Raw genomic sequence first — 16619 nt, 5'->3', positions numbered from 1 at the left:
AGGTGGGGATGTCCCTGCTGGCTGCAGGGAGGTCAGACTAGATGACCTTCGGAGGTCCCTTCCAGCCTGGACTGTTCTATGATTCTAAGTGTCACCCACTTAGATGCAGCTGGATAAACATGGAAATTCACTTATCCCAGGTGGATGAGGGAGGAAAGGTTTATAACCTCCAAAGTATGTGCCTAGTATCTCCAGAACTGCAGTGCAGACAGAGGATTCAATGTGCAGTTGGCAGACTACTGGACCCTTTGTTGCTGATACTGAGTTGATGTTTTTCCACTGGTATTTTATGTGTCCTCAGGGATATGCTAAATGTTTTTCTGATATTGCCAATTGCCCAGATCTGGAGGAACAGCAGGGTCAGCCCTAGAAATTCCCATTATTAGCCACCCCTGTCAATCAAGAAAGACAAGTCCCCATTTTCCAGAGGGTAGTTCTTGTGTAGCCTGATAGTTGGTACCACACTGTACTTCACACCCTCTATGACAACGAGTGGGTGCAGCATGGAGCTGTTTTTTAAGGCTCTTCTAGTGGCCTATAAAGCCATTTATGATCCACTTGTAAAGCCTTCAAAGATTGTAATATACTCCTAAATTATGCTTACAATTTAATGTCTTTGAACAGTGTGGCCAAATTTGATTTTGTTATGGTCATGAAACTCCAGAGAAGCTCTGCTCCTTACAATGCCACCTTTGGGTGTCTGCTCCAGGTCGGCACTGACAGCAGTGAAGGTCATTCACTTTTATGCAGCTGTAGCTGAGATTAGACCATTTGCTGATGATTTTGTGACTTGGCTGGCACTGAAGACTGCATCATCCCTCAGTGATCTGAGTATGTCTGGGGTGAGCTTTGGCCTGTGCATTGCCTGGAATACTGAGTAGTTAAAATGAACAAAATCTTGTGCTCTATGGGACTAGTCACAGCTTTGAAACTTGGACTCATTTGGACCTGAGCTGCAGTGCCCAGGCTCTGCCACTGCAGCACTTCTGTAGAGAGTGGTTGAAAGCACCTGTGGTACTAATCTTCTCCAGTGAACCTTACTCACAGATGCCTGCAGCATGCATACTCACCACAACTCTTCTTTCATTTCATTTGTCAGACATTCTTTTTCCCCTTTTGTTTCTCTCTACATGCTGGCTAACCCTTTTAACTTACATTATTTTCCAGCTTAGAAATGAAAGATCCCTGAATACAAGACTCTGCCCCTTAACAAGCAAATGTTTGTGCATACTATAAGAGAAAGGAAAAAAAAAAACCAGTGTTGTGTTCTGGCATAGTGCTTCTGCCATTTAACAACCTGCTAGATAACCTGCATTAATCTAAAAGAGATGGTGTGTACCATTTTTACTGTATGATGGAATTCTATTTCAGTCAGAAGATGTTAGCTGGGAGAAAGAGCCTGAGTTATGATTTGGTAAAAAGGGAACTTCTGCAAGTTCCTGCTCAAATTGTTGGAAAGAATATTGATACGCAACAAAGTAAAGCCCAGCCCTCATCCCTGTCATGTTCAAATAGTGTCATAGTATCAGTCAGGGATGGAAGGGACCACAAGGATCATCTAGTTCCAACCCCCCTGCCATGGGCAGGGACACCTCACACTACATCAGGCTGGCCAGAGCCTCATCCAGCCTGGGCTTAAACACCTCCAGGGATGGGGCCTCAACCACCTCCCTGGACAACCCATCCCAGGGCTTCACCACTCTCATGGGGAAGAACTTCCTCCTCACCTCCAGCCTGAATCTCCCCACCTCCAGCTTCATTCCCTTCCCCCTAGTCATATCACTACCTGAGATACTGAGCAGTCCCTCCCCAGCCTTCTTGTAGCCCCCTTCAGCTACTGGAAGGCCACAATTAGGTCACCTCAGAGCCTTCTCTTCTCCAGACTGAACAGCCCCAACTCCTTCAGTCTGTCCTCATAGGAGAGGTGCTCCAGCCCTCTGCTCATCCTCGTGGCCCTTCTCTGGACACCTTCCAGCACCTCCAGATCCCTCTTGCAATAGGGGCTCCAGACCTGGCCACAGTACTGCAGGTGGGGTCTCACCAGAGCCGAGTAGAGGGGGAGCTGAGTAGAGGGGGTACCTACATTTACTTCTGTCTGATGCTACATGTATACATTTAAAAACTTCACTCTTGCTTTAAATCTCTTTCACAGTGCTGCCCTGAGTCCCAGCGAGCACCCTGTTTAGCAGCTTCGAAGGTGATGTTCTGTTTCTGCAGTACTTCCCTTTAATGAACCGAACAAGATCTTTTCCTGTGAATCCCTGGTGATAGATTTCCAATCACTCCTAACTGCTCTGTGAAAGAATTTAATACATAATTTGTCTTTACTAGATAAACAGAGGTGTGTATGATTACGCTTGTGCAGATGTGTCTACATACACACACACATATATATAATCTCTATGTATAGATAAGTCTGTGGATTGCATTTCTGTTAAGTAAAAACACATCCCTCATTTACTGGTTCCAGTTCAAGAAGAGAGCTTAAAGCTTCCCAGCAGACGTTCACCAAATGTTCTAGTTAGTATCTTGTTTGTTACCTGTTGAACTTTTAAAGTCATGAGCTGCAGTTTCTCTAGTTGGCCTCAACTTTATACTGACAGTCTGGCAAATACTGTGACTGAGAGAAGATCTGGCAAGCATTGTGTTAAGGAACAGAAACACTTCTGAACTTGGAGAAATGCTGTCTCATCGTCAGTGGGACTAAGGCTCATAAGACACTACTTGCTGCTCACAGTATCTCTGAAGCTAAGCTGCTGTGGTAGTGCTTCTCCTGCAAGAGAGACAGTGGAATAAACGGATTTCTTTTGCCTGCTACCAGGGGCTGTCTCAAAGGTGCTGAGCCTATCCTCATGGTTGCTGCACCTCTGCTTTCTTGTCCTGGTCTTAGGTGGTGAAAAGCATCTACTGAATTCTTCGTTTCTGTGTAGTCTCCTCTGGATGTATTGGCAATAATAGAGTCTGTGTTTCAGCTGCACTTCTGATTCATTAAGACAAACATTTTAGAGAGAATCCCATACAGGGGAAGCTTCAGAAATTTGAGGTGAGGCACAGTAGGTTACTGTATCCTCCAATCTGACGCAGTTTTGACCACACAGTTGTGGCAAGCATTGATTCCATTGAATAAAAATAAAGCTTTTGCAATAAGATATATCCAACATTTAGCCTTAAGACCCTTTCATAAGTGGTATGACTCAAACTGTGATTCCATTCCCCTTCCTTCTTAATGTTGTGTAGTATTTACAGTGTTGCCTAAAGTTGAAGCACTTTGATTAGCACTCTAAGTCTAACGGAAGTCACTTGCTGGTAATCACATTTCTTTTTCCACTTACTGCCTTCTTACTAGGATAACAAATTACTCCAACAGCCCTCTCCCCTCATGAAACAAAGAGATGTAACTATTGTCTAGACACTTTGGTCTATCAGGGAGCCAACCTATCATATCATGAAAGTGTTTGTTTGAAAGGGTTTTGGTAGCTTTTTCCACAGTTTGACAAAGCTATCGTGGATTTGCCTGCAACTGTCACTCCTTTCAAGCTGATCATTGAGTGTCGTGTGAACATATCTGACCCCTAAACCCAGAACATCTCCGTAACTGATTCTAAATGCCTAATGGTAACAAAAGAGTTCAGGGTTTTCACTAACTGCTCTGAAAGGCTCATGCTTGGTGGATTTTCTTTTCCTTCCTCCCACTGAATCTGTGACCACGAAGCTAGAAGAAGGGGCATTTTAGCTGTAGGCGAAAGCAGCTCGATAATCTTGTATCAGGATGACTTGCTATATGAAGAAACACCAAGTTTTCTAATGAATGTTATATTACTGTACTTGCATACAATCAATATTTGTACATCTGTTGGAGACCTGTCTGCGTTTCAATATTTAGCCACCACTGCATGGACACTTGATTGATATGCAGTCAATATAGTTGCTTTGGCGCTTTCCGGTGTACTTCACTTGGTTTTATCCTTTTCAGATATCCACCAAATACTCTTGTTTCTTTTTCTTTGCATTTGTCACTTTGTTCAATGAAGCATGACTAGAAAAAAAAACAAACAACAAAACCAAGAAGAGAGGACGAGTAGATACTATTTTTGTGGTCAGCAAAGCAGCTGCCAGTAGACGGACAGCGTGCGCACATGCGCTGTCGGGGAACGTTCCGGTTACAAATGCAGCCACCTCCATTCATGATAATCCCTATCCAACATTTTTAAACAAGCACAAATAATATTTGTAAAAAAAAAAAAAAAGTTTAATTTTATTTATTATAGTAATAAACTATTTTATACATGACAGTTGCTGCGGCGTGCTTTTCTGTGCTGAATGCGGGCTCATAAGAGCAACAAGAGGCTTTGAAGTTACTCTGTGGGTCTGCTGGATAACCATGCTGCATGTCCAAGCCAGAAATACAGAGAAGGATGAAGCTGGTGTTGCTATGGTGTTTAGCACTGTGTGAGGGGTGTGACTGTGACAGGCACAGAGCCTACAGAGAATATCAGCAAACACAAGTGTTTTGCACCTAGAAGATTGCATTTTTAACTCCTTTTGTTCTAACTCACCACAACCTCAGTGACGGAATGTGGAAGCTGGGAGGAATAACCTGTCCTCTTCCTGAAGGGCAGAATGAGTACAAACCTGTGAGACATACAAAGGCAGCGCTAGAGCAACTGAAGTTCTGACATGTCTGTCAGAAGCAGGTATGGAGATGCTTCTCTGCACAGCCATATCTGCAGCACAAAGGTGCTCAGACTTTGCCTCCTTGTGTTTTTCTTTCCCTTTCCTCTTTCTATTCCATTCCTGTTCCCCCTTCCTAACTAAGATCAAGGCCTGATGTAGCACAGCCAAGTTCAAACTTAAGCTACCCCATGGCACAGGTGTAGGTATAAAACAAGCTTAACTTTGGCAGGTTCATCCTGAGAGGTCCCAGACGACTGGCAGCTGCCAATGTGGTGCCCATCCACAAGAAGGGCCAGCTGGACAAGCCAGGGAATTCCAGGCCTGTCAGCTTGACCTCAGTGCCAGGCAAGATTATGGAACAGGACATCTTGAGTGCAATCACACAGCACTTACAGGATGGCCAAGGGCTCAGGCCCAGCCAGCATGGATTTAGGAAGGGCAGGTCCTGCCTGACCAGCCTGATCTCCTTCTATGCCCAGGTGACTGCCTGCTGGATGTGGGGCAGGCTGTGGATGTAGTCTTCTGGATAACCATTTTGTGACTGCTGTTTTGCACCTCACGTGTTATCAGTAGAGAAGTTTGATGTTAGTGATTTGGTCATAAACAAGTCAAGTTGTTTCCTCAGACTTTGGTCTGCTGCATATCAGTGCAGTCAGGATTTGCGCTTCTGGAGTCACTGTAAACTGAGCTTGCGTTCTGTGAAGTGAATATCCAGGCAGTGTCCTGCACTGTGGCCTCCAGCTCTGGCCAGGTGTCCGCTAAGCAGGAATGAGATCACACTGGTTATGGCCTGTTTAAAATGATCATAGAATCATATAGGATCATAGAGTCAATAAGGTTGGAAAAGACCACAGAGGTCATCAAGTCCAACCTGTCACCCAACACCTCATGGCTACTAAACCATGGCACCAAGTGCCACATCCAATCCCTTTTTGAACACCTCCAAGGATAATGACTCCACCACCTCCCTGGGCAGCACATTCCAATGGCTAACAACTCTCTCTGTGATGATCTTTCTCCTCACCTCAAGCCTGAACTTCCCCTGGCACAGTTTGAGACTGTGTCCTCTTGTTCTGGTGCTGGTTTGATATCCTAAGGGTACACATCTCTAGCTGGTCTGTGTTTTTAGACTGTGTTCACCACTGCAGTATCTGAAAACTATCACAAGACTTCTGGAAAGCAAAGTACTGAGATTGAAGAGGCTTCTGATGTCCTGTCATCTGTGCCAGAGGGTGACCTCGACATGGACTCACAGGGAGACAAATCAAAGATGAAGCCCCTAGTAGTGTGTCACCTGGTGGTGACACTGCTGCAACAGGCAGCAATGAATATTATTTTGTTGGCTACCTGAACAAAGACTTCAGTAAACAAAGGTGAAAGGAACAGGAGATCCATTCAGCCCAAGTCAGGCATACATGACAGGATCAGGTGCAGTGGCTGTTCCTGCAGGCCAGGACCTGCTCTGCGTGTGTATACAAAGTTTTAGTCTTCAGGATGTCAGCCTGGACTCCATGAGCTTCCCATGCATTTTTGTGGCTCATTCTTCATTCTCTATGTTGAGGGTCTGGTGAATGTGGCTGTCACCTGTATTAAGAGACAGTGCATAGGACTGTGAATCCCATCTTCAACAGCACAGCACAGAGCATATGCATTCAGACTGCAAGGTGAGGCTGAACTGTACTGAGAGCAGCTAGGGCTGAACTGTACTGAGAGCAGCTAGGGCTGAACTGTACTGAGAGCAGCTAGGGCTGAACTGTACTGAGAGCAGCTAAGGCTGAACTCTACTGAGAGCAGCTAGGGCTGAACTCTACTGAGAGCAGCTAGGGCTGAACTGTACTGAGGGCAGCTAAGGCTGAACTGTACTGAGAGCAGCTAAGGCTGAACTCTACTGAGAGCAGCTAGGGCTGAACTGTACTGAGAGCAGCTAAGGAGCACAACGAGGAAGTTATTTTGAATACCATTTCTGCATCCACTGTAGTGTGACAGGATGTCCAGCTGCTAACATTGTTTCACTGGCCATCTTTCTTTGCCTAATGCTATACAGCATTCCCTCTACTTACTAGAAAAGAAGTGAAGGCATGTGCTTTTGGAGGGGTGTTTTTGAGATCTGTAGAGCCTCTTGTTGTCATTTGCTGAGCTCTCCATTATTTTCTTTGCTTGAGGTTTTCCTGCACTCTTCATTTGTGTCAGGCTTAAATTAGTGTGAAGAGGGATAGCATCCTGGCTTCCCTCCCCTCATCAGCCCCACAAGATTCCAAAACAAAGGCTATCAAATACAGCACTTTTGGCCCAAACCTGTGCTAAATTCCAATGGCTCATTTTCCACCTGCCAGTTCATGAGGCCTGGGCTCAGGTGAACAGCATTAGCCCCCTCCCCCCAGTCTGTGCCAGCCCTGGCTCCTCATTCACTGCACCTAGGAGCATGTTCAAAGCAGGGCCATGAGACCATGGGATGCACGGTGTGGCTTCTGACTTCTCCCAACAATAACTGCAGGTATGGTTTTTCCTGGTTTGTTATGAATCACTGTGCAAATGGGGAGCAGCTACAAGATTCCTGAACGTGTGTAGCTGGGGAGAGCTTGGGGTTGGAGCCTGTGTAAGGCTGTGCATCCTCCTTGGGATTGTAAAGGAGCCCTTTGCTGGTAGCACTAGCTGGCAGAGGGCATGGACCCTGTGGAGCCTTCCTTGCCTCTGTGCTGCTGTGTGTGTGGCAGCTGCTGGGGACCCCTCCCTGGGAGCTAGGGCAGGGGCAGCAGTGACTCCTGGGGCAGCCTGTGGTATGCCCCCCAGCTTGTGGGGATGTGATCATTGCTTCCATGGTTTTGAACTGTGTGTTTGGTAATGGGGGTTCTCTAATTGCCCTGTGGTGCATTTTGATGCCTCTGGTGAGGTCATTGCCCTTTTGCATTGCAGTGTATGCAGCACAGACCAGCTCTCCTGTGCTGTGAGAGCCCGTGGGACTGAACGGCAGCAGACGCAGACCCCCTCACATGTGTGCCCCCTTCATCACTCATGGAACATCACAGCTATTTCTGTTCAGTGTGTGTCAGCAACGTCTGCCTGGTGTGGGAGGCTGCTCAGGACAGCTTGCCAAAACTCGGGGAGCAATGAGCCTGGCTGCTGTGTGCCCCCCTGCTTGGCAGGACACAGCTGCTCTGCTCCAGCCTGCCGCACCCACAGCGGCCACTGAGACTTGAGGGGATCCTGGCTGATGAGCTGCTTTCTGTGCTTGCCTTGTGCTTCCCTGAGGCAGAAGTGGACAGTAAGGCTGCATGTCCAAGCCAGAAATACAGAGAAGGATGAAGCTGGTGTTGCTATGGTGTTTAGCACTGTGTGAGGGGTGTGACTGTGACAGGCACAGAGCCTACAGAGAACATCAGCAAACACAAGTGTTTTGCACCTAGAAGATTGCATTTTTAACTCCTTTTGTTCTAACTCACCACAACCTCAGTGACGGAATGTGGAAGCTGGGGGGAATAGCCTGTCCTCTTCCTGAAGGGCAGAATGAGTACAAACCTGTGAGACATACAAAGGCAGCGCTAGAGCAACTGAAGTCCTGACATGTCTGTCAGAAGCAGGTATGGAGATGCCTTTCTGCACAGCCATATCTGCAGCACAAAGGTGCTCAGACTTTGCCTCCTTGTGTTTTTCTTTTCCTTTCCTCTTTCTATTCCATTCCTGTTCCCCCTTCCTAATCAAGATCAAGGCCTGATGTAGCACAGCCAAGTTCAAACTTAAGCTACCCCATGGCACAGGCGTAGGTATAAAACAAGCTTAACTTTGGCAGGTTCATCCTGAGAGGTCCCAGACGACTGGAAGCTGCCAACGTGGTGCCCATCCACAGACAGGGCCAGCTGGACGAGCCAGGGAATTCCAGGCCTGTCAGCTTGACCTCAGTGTTAGGCAAGATTATGGAACAGGACATCTTGAGTGCAATCACACAGTACTTACAGGACGGCCAAGGGCTCAGGCCCAGCCAGCATGGATTTAGGAAGGGCAGGTCCTGCCTGACCAGCCTGATCTCCTTCTATGCCCAGGTGACTGCCTGGTGGATGTGGGGCAGGCTGTGGATGTAGTTTGCCTGGACTTCAGCAAGGCCTTTGACACCGTCCCCCACAGCAAACTCCTGGCCAAGCTGTCAGGCCCTGGCTTGGACAGCAGCACTCTGAGCTGGGTTAGGAACTGGCTGGAGGCTGAGCCCAGAGAGTGGTGGTGAATGGTGCCACAGCCAGCTGGCAGCCAGGCACTAGTGGTGTCCCCCTGGGATCACTGCTGGGCCTCATCCTGTTCAATATCTTTATTGATGATCTGGGTGAGGGGATTGAGTCCATCATCAGTAGATTTGCAGATGACACCAAGTTGGGGGCAGGAGTTGATCTGTTAAAGGGTAGGCGAGCTCTGCAGAGGGACCTTGACAGGCTGGACAGATGGACTGAGACCAAGGGCATGAGATTGAACACGTCTAAGTACAGGGTTCTACACTTTGGCCACAACAACCCCATGCAGTGCTCCAGGCTGGGGTCAGGGTGGCTGGAGAGCAGCCAGGCAGAAAGAGACCTGGGGGTGTTGGTTGATAGTAGGCTGAACATGAGCCTGCAGTGTGCCCAGGTGGCGAAGAAAGCCAACAGCATCCTGGCCTGGATCAAGCATAGTGTGGCCAGCAGGAGCAGGGAAGTCATTGTGCCCTGTGCTCAGCACTGGATAGGCCACACCTTGAGTCCTGTGTCCAGTTCTGGGCCCCTCAGTTTAGGAAAGATGTTGAGTTGCTGGAAGGTGTCCAGAGAAGGGCAACAAAGCTGAGGAGGGGTTTGGAGTACAGCCCTGTGAGGAGAGGCTGAGGGAGCCTGGAGAAGAGGAGGCTCAGAGGAGACCTTCTTGCTCTCTACAACTCCCTGAAGGAAGGTTGTATCCAGGTGGGGTTTGGTCTCTCCTCCCAGGTAACCAGCACCAGAACAAGAGGACACAGTCTCAAGCTGTGCCAGGGAAGGTTTAGGCAGCTGGAGGTGAGGAAGAAGTTCTTTCTACAAAGAGAGATTGGCCATTGGAATGTGCTGCCCAGGGAAGTGGTGGAGTCACCATCACTGGAGGTGTTTAGGAAGAGACTGGATGAGGCACTTGGTGCCATGGTTTAGTTGATCAGATGGTGTTGGGTGATAGGTTGGACTTGATGATCTCAAAGGTCTCTTCCAATCTGGTTTATTCCATTCCTTTTTTCTATTCTATCCTTCATGGGAAGCTCTCTGCCTTGCTCCTGAAAATTCCCACCAGGTACTAATAGAGGCAGGAGGAGTGTGAGCAAACTCCAAGACGTTGCTTTTGAAGTGACTTTTGTTGTTCTATGCAGTCTTTGGGGTTTGGTGGGTTTTGTTTGTTTGCTTGGGGGTTTTTGTGGGGTTTTGTTGTTTGTTGTGTGGGGTTTTTTAGGTTTTAAGCTTTGTTCACTTGTAGTTTTCCTTGAGCATGTTTCTGTTCCCGTGGCTGAGGAAGGAGGTGAAAGTAATGGCTTTGCTGTGCCTGCCCAGGGGCTCTGTAGCCCCTGTGAATGTCATTGCATTCAGCATGTGCAAATCTGAGGGGGACATGCTTTGGTGTGGGTGTTTCCCTCCACAACCCCATTTTCCTAGCTGAAATGCACAACTCAGGGAGAATGAAACTGCACTGGGGTATCTATCATATGCATGGACTTCCTGTAAGAGGAGGACTATGGCTTCTTCTTCAGCATGGGTTACCAGTGAGGGGAAACACTCAGCAACGGTAGCACACTGAGTGCAGTACTGAACCCAGGAGCTACTGTGTGCTCAGCCATGGCACTAAGGTAGCTGAAGAAGAAATGGTTCCCTGCAAGCTCACAGTGAAGGGAAATACAGATTGCTTTCAAACATCTCCAGCAATCTTGTTTGATGGATTTCACAGTTAAGCAGAAGGTATTTCAGAAGAAGTAACAATAACAGGAAAATTTATTGCCCATTCTCAGCTGTGGCATGAGGATGGGAAAGAGAGCAGAGCTAATCCTTCTGGAGCCCCAAGTCAAAATAAAGTGTTTGTTTTGGTTTTCCTTTGGGAGGATAGCACTGCACATGCAGCCAGAGTGAACCTCTCTGCTGGAAGTGTGGAGACAGAAATAGAAATGAAAATAGTTTCAGCTGAAAGCTAAATTGAAAAAGCACCCTTTAGGAAAGGTTCATGCACAGCAGAAACCGTGTGTGAACTACGGCATGAAATTATACTTCTGGCAACAAGACTTGTAAATAGCTCTGTAAAATGAGGGTGGGCATGTGTGAGCAGCAAATAAAGCAGCTGTAACCAGGTGTGCTGAGACGCTGTGGGCTCAGTGCTGTGACCTCAGCGGCAGACCAGGTGTTAGGAGAAGAGTCTAAGGTCATGGCAGATGCATACACTAATAGCCAAAGTACAGCCCAGGATACCTGTTCTAGTGCATGGAATCTGCTGCATACTCTTTGTCCAGAAAATCAGTCATGGAGGAAACCAGGCTGTGTCTTGGGAAAGCATCTGAGAAAGCAAAAAGAGAAAATAAGGAGTGAGAAGGTGAGTGCAGTCTGCAAACCCACCGAGGAGGCAGGCACCAGGAAGAAGGCACAGGAGTAGCTAAATGGAAGCACAATACTGGCACCAGAGCAGGTGAGACTGCCCAGGAAGCTCCTTAGGCTGAAGTTTATAATGGTCTGTAGCCCTCTGAGTTGCTCTGCCAAGCAGCTGCTGTGTGTCATTAGTGGAGTGTGTCTTCTGGAAAGAGCTGTGAGGTACCACTGTCTAGGTTGTCTCTGCTCTGTATTACTGCCACTAGCCTTAAAGTTTCAAAGGTTCAAAGCCTCTCCTCAGAGGGCTGTGCTCCAGACCCCTCCCCAGCTTTGTTGCCCTTCTCTGGACACCTTCCAGCAACTCAACATCTTTCCTAAACTGAGGGGCCCAGAACTGGACACAGGACTCAAGGTGTGGCCTAACCAGTGCAGGGCAGAATGACTTCCCTGCTCCTGCTGGCCACACTATTCCTGATACAGGCCAGAATGCCATCTTGGCCACCTGGGCACACTGCAGGCTCATGTTCAGCCTACTATCAACCAGTACCCCCAGGTCCCTTTCTGCCTGGCTGCTCTCCAGCCGCTCTGACCCCAGCCTGTAGCACTGCCTGGGGTTGTTGTGGCAATGTGTAGAACCTGGCACTTGGATGTGTTCAATCTCCTGCCCTTGGACTCTGCCCATCTGTCCAGCCTGTAGCATCATTGAAAGAACTGGCTCATCCCTAAATGCTTATTTTTATCTCTGCACTATGGCTTCCTATCAGGCAATTACCCCACATACCTCAAAACTGCTTTAACCCTTCCAGCAGCATTCTGGAAAACACCATGGAATCATAGAATGGCTTCGGTTGGAAGGGACCTTGGAGATTGTCTACTCCAACCTCCCTGCCATGGGCAGGGACACCACTCAGCCAGACTCAACCTTAGCCAACCTGGCCTTGAACACCCCCAGGGAGGAGGCATCCACAACCTCTCTGGGCAACCTATTTCAGAGTCTCACCACCCTTGTACTGAAGAACTTCTTCCTAAGATCCTTTCTAAACCTACTGTCCCTCAGCTTCAAACCATTCCCCCTTGTCTTATTGCTAGGCACCATTGTGAGAAGTCCTCTTCAGCCTTCCTGCAGAATCAATAAGATCTTCTGTATTTTCTATAGGATTTGCCTTTTAAATGAGTGTACCAACAGTGGAGATGTTTCTGGTCTTCTAACAGCATTGCTGCTGGTTCTATTTTTGCCACCTGACTTTGGTGCAGGGATGGAAGCTCTGTGGTCCATAAAAATTCATTAATTTTGTCAAGAAACATCAGCTCTAGAGGGAGTGCTAATACAAATTAAACTTCACAGCTCATAACCAAAGTTACCTTTTGTGTTTCTCTAGTAAACTTTCAATTTCTCAGTAGCTGGCTGATGGATCTGTCAGCAGTGATTCACGTCAGCTGCCCAGCCATGTGAGTAAAGGTTCTCTTAAATCCCTTTGGATAGTGATGTACTTTAGAATAGAGTAGAGTAGGATAGAGTAGGATAGAGTAGGATAGAATAGAATAGAATAGAATAGAATAGAATAGAATAGAATAGAATAGAATAGAATAGAAGTAGAGTGGAATAGAATGGAATAGAATGGAATAGAATGGAATAGAATAGAATAGAATAGAATAGAATAGAATAGAATAGAGTAGAGTAGAATAGAATGGAATAGAATGGAATAGAATATAATAGAATAGGAGTATATTAGAATAGAGTAGATTAGATTAGAATAGAATAGAATAGAATAGAATTAACCAGGTTGGAAGAGCCCTTTGAGATCATCAGGTCCAAGCTATCACCCACCACCATCTAACCAAGTAAACCATGGCACCGAGTGCCTCATCCAGTCTCTTCCTAAACACCTCCAGTGATGGTGACTCCACCACCTCCCTGGGCAGCACATTCCAATGGCCAGTCTCTCTTTCTGGGAAGGACTTCTTCCTAACATCCAGTCTAAACTTCCCCTGGTGCAGCTTGAGACTGTGTCCTCTTGTTCTGGTGCTGGCTGCCTGGGAGAAGAGACCAACCCCCACCTGGCTACAACCTCCCTTCAGGGAGCTGTAGACAGCAAGAAGGTCTCCCCTGAGCCTCCCCTTCTCCAGGCCAAACAACCCCAGCTCCCTCAGCCTCTCCTCACAGGGCTGTGCTCCAGACCCCTCCCCAGCTTTGTTGCCCTTCTCTGGACACCTTCCAGCAACTCAACATCTTTCCTGAACTGCACTCTGGCCATTTCAAGATGCTGGTACACAACTTGAAGATTACACCTCAGACCTAACTGGTCCTTAGAATAATGCAAGGTGGTGCAGCATGGCAACACTGTCTGTTAAATCTTGATGCTAGGTTAACTTGCTCCCCCCCGGAGTTCTGTGACTCCCAGCATAGGGAACGAGGAGACTTTTCAGCATGTGTTTGATTCCCCTGATTGATGACACCACATAGTTTTTATCCTGCCATTTTCTGTGCTGGGTGCTTGGTGCATGTGCCTGTTTCCTCCCAAGCCAGTAGCTTCCTAGGCCAGCAATGCTGCCACGAGGTGTTTCGATTGGGGTTAATTTCACGAGGTGGGAATGATAAATATGTAATGATCTTTATTTTTCCTGAAAACCCTGCCCCCAAAAGATTAAAGTTTTTATAGGTTCTATTCAGTCACAAATTCTACCAGGATGCCTATGGGCAACTTTAGTGCGATTTAGAGGATTCAGAAAACAGGAAAGGCTAAGCCACAAAATGGCTTCACCCCACTTATACAATCAGAGGCAAGCCAGGACCCCAGGGAAAGTGTGAGAATGTGTGTTTTACTCGGGAGGACGGAGCAGGGATTTGGAGACAGTCCCTAGGTTCTTCTTCGGTGCCAGGCTCCAGAACTGCATGTTTTATAATCCAGTTTGTGGATAAGGTGGCACAGATCAGAAGGGAAAGGACCTGCCAGAATCAAAGTGTCCATAGGCACGGCTGCCACCAGGGGAAACTCCTGCAGCAGCACTGTCTGAGCAGTGCAAGATAGCCACAGCTCCACGGCAGGCAGGGAGCAGGACCCCAGGGCAGGCAGGTCTGGGGAGAAGACAGGTCCCAGTGCTGGTTACTCCAATTCCACCGTGAACGAAGAGCGAGGCCAGGATGAGCCAAATGAGAGCGGGAAATGGGAGCCGGAAAGGGAGCGAGTGGAAGAATGGGAGCGGGACAGGGAGCGAGTGGAAGAATGGGAGCGGGAAAGGGAGCGAGTGGAAGAATGGGAGCGGGAAAGAGAGCGAGTGGAAGAATGGGAGCGGAAAAGGGAGCGAGTGGAAGAATGGGCGCGGGACAGGGAGCGAGTGGAAGAATGGGAGCGGGAAAGGGAGCGAGTGGAAGAATGGGAGCCAGAAAGGGAGCGAGTGGAAGAATGGGAGCCAGAAAGGGAGCGAGTGGAAGAATGGGAGCCATAAAGGGAGCGAGTGGAAGAATGGGCGCGGGAAAGGGAGCGAGTGGAAGAATGGGAGCGGGAAAGGGAGCGAGTGGAAGAATGGGAGCCGGAAAGGGAGCGAGTGGAAGAATGGGAGCGGGAACGGGAGCGGGTGGAAGAATGGGCGCGGGAAAGGGAGCGAGTGGAAGAATGGGAGCCGGAAAGGGAGCGAGTGGAAGAATGGGAGCGGGAAAGGGAGCGAGTGGAAGAATGGGCGCGGGAAAGGGAGTGAGTGGAAGAATGGGAGCTAGAAAAGGGAGCGAGTGGAAGAATGGGAGCCATAAAGGGAGCGAGTGGAAGAATGGGAGCGGGAACGGGAGCGGGTGGAAGAATGGGCGCGGGAAAGGGAGCGAGTGGAAGAATGGGAGCCGGAAAGGGAGCGAGTGGAAGAATGGGCGCGGGAAAGGGAGTGAGTGGAAGAATGGGAGCGGGAATGGGAGTGAGTGGAAGAATGGGCACGGGAAAGGGAGTGAGTGGAAGAATGGGAGCGGGACAGGGAGCGAGTGGAAGAATGGGAGCGGGAAAGGGAGCGAGTGGAAGAATGGGAGCCGAAAAGGGAGCGAGTGGAAGAATGGGAGCGGGAAAGGGAGCGAGTGGAAGAATGGGAGCGGGAACGGGAGTGAGTGGAAGAATGGGAGCGGGAACGGGAGCGGGTGGAAGAATGGGCGCGGGAAAGGGAGTGGAAGAATGGGAGCGGGAAAGGGAGCCAGTGGAAGAATGGGAGCAGGAATGGGAGTGAGTGGAAGAATGGGAGCGGGAATGGGAGTGAGTGGAAGAATGGGCGTGGGAAAGGGAGTGAGTGGAAGAATGGGAGCCAGAAAGGGAGCGAGTGGAAGAATGGGAGCGGGAATGGGAGTGAGTGGAAGAATGGGAGCGGGAAAGGGAGTGAGTGGAAGAATGGGAGCGGGAAAGGGAGCGAGTGGAAGAATGGGAGCGGGACAGGGAGCGAGTGGAAGAATGGGAGCGGGAAAGGGAGCGAGTGGAAGAATGGGCGCGGGAAAGGGAGTGAGTGGAAGAATGGGAGCGGGAACGGGAGCGAGTGGAAGAATGGGCACGGGAAAGGGAGTGAGTGGAAGAATGGGAGCGGGAACGGGAGCGAGTGGAAGAATGGGAGCGGGAAAGGGAGTGAGTGGAAGAATGGGAGCGGGAAAGGGAGCGAGTGGAAGAATGGGAGCCGAAAAGGGAGCGAGTGGAAGAATGGGAGCGGGAAAGGGAGCGAGTGGAAGAATGGGAGCCGGAAAGGGAGCGAGTGGAAGAATGGGAGCGGGAAAGGGAGCGAGTGGAAGAATGGGCGCGGGAAAGGGAGTGAGTGGAAGAATGGGAGCGGGAATGGGAGCGAGTGGAAGAATGGGCACGGGAAAGGGAGTGAGTGGAAGAATGGGAGCGGGACAGGGAGCGAGTGGAAGAATGGGAGCGGGAAAGGGAGCGAGTGGAAGAATGGGAGCCGAAAAGGGAGCGAGTGGAAGAATGGGAGCGGGAAAGGGAGCGAGTGGAAGAATGGGAGCGGGAACGGGAGTGAGTGGAAGAATGGGAGCGGGAACGGGAGCGGGTGGAAGAATGGGCGCGGGAAAGGGAGTGAGTGGAAGAATGGGAGCGGGAATGGGAGTGAGTGGAAGAATGGGCGCGGGAAAGGGAGTGAGTGGAAGAATGGGAGCAGGAATGGGAGTGAGTGGAAGAATGGGAGCGGGAATGGGAGTGAGTGGAAGAATGGGCGCGGGAAAGGGAGTGAGTGGAAGAATGGGAGCCAGAAAGGGAGCGAGTGGAAGAATGGGAGCGGGAATGGGAGTGAGTGGAAGAATGGGAGCGGGAAAGGGAGTGAGTGGAAGAATGGGAGCGGGAAAGGGAGCGAGTGGAAGAATGGGAGCGGGAAAGGGAGTGAGTGGAAGAATGGGAGCGGGAAAGGGAGCGAGTGGAAGAATGGGAGCGGGACAGGGAGCGAGTG

The 16619-nt window shown here is 49.2% G+C and overlaps 1 protein-coding gene across 1 annotated transcript in view; it reads left to right on the top strand.

Annotated features, from left to right (window-relative positions):
* Positions 1-2374, top strand: part of KCNH1 (potassium voltage-gated channel subfamily H member 1) — a 296255-nt gene extending 293881 nt beyond the window's left edge. The window contains exon 12 of the mRNA XM_054169248.1: positions 2153-2374. The gene's annotated coding sequence lies outside the window, so the exon portion shown is untranslated. The remainder of the gene's footprint in view (positions 1-2152) is intronic.
* The last annotated feature ends 14245 nt before the right edge of the window (positions 2375-16619 follow it).

This window comes from Dryobates pubescens, chromosome 2 (assembly GCF_014839835.1).
Source record: "Dryobates pubescens isolate bDryPub1 chromosome 2, bDryPub1.pri, whole genome shotgun sequence".
Taxonomy (NCBI): Eukaryota; Metazoa; Chordata; class Aves; order Piciformes; family Picidae; genus Dryobates; species Dryobates pubescens.
Note: the sequence above shows the minus strand (reverse complement) of the source record. Positions and strands in the feature narration are given on the sequence as shown.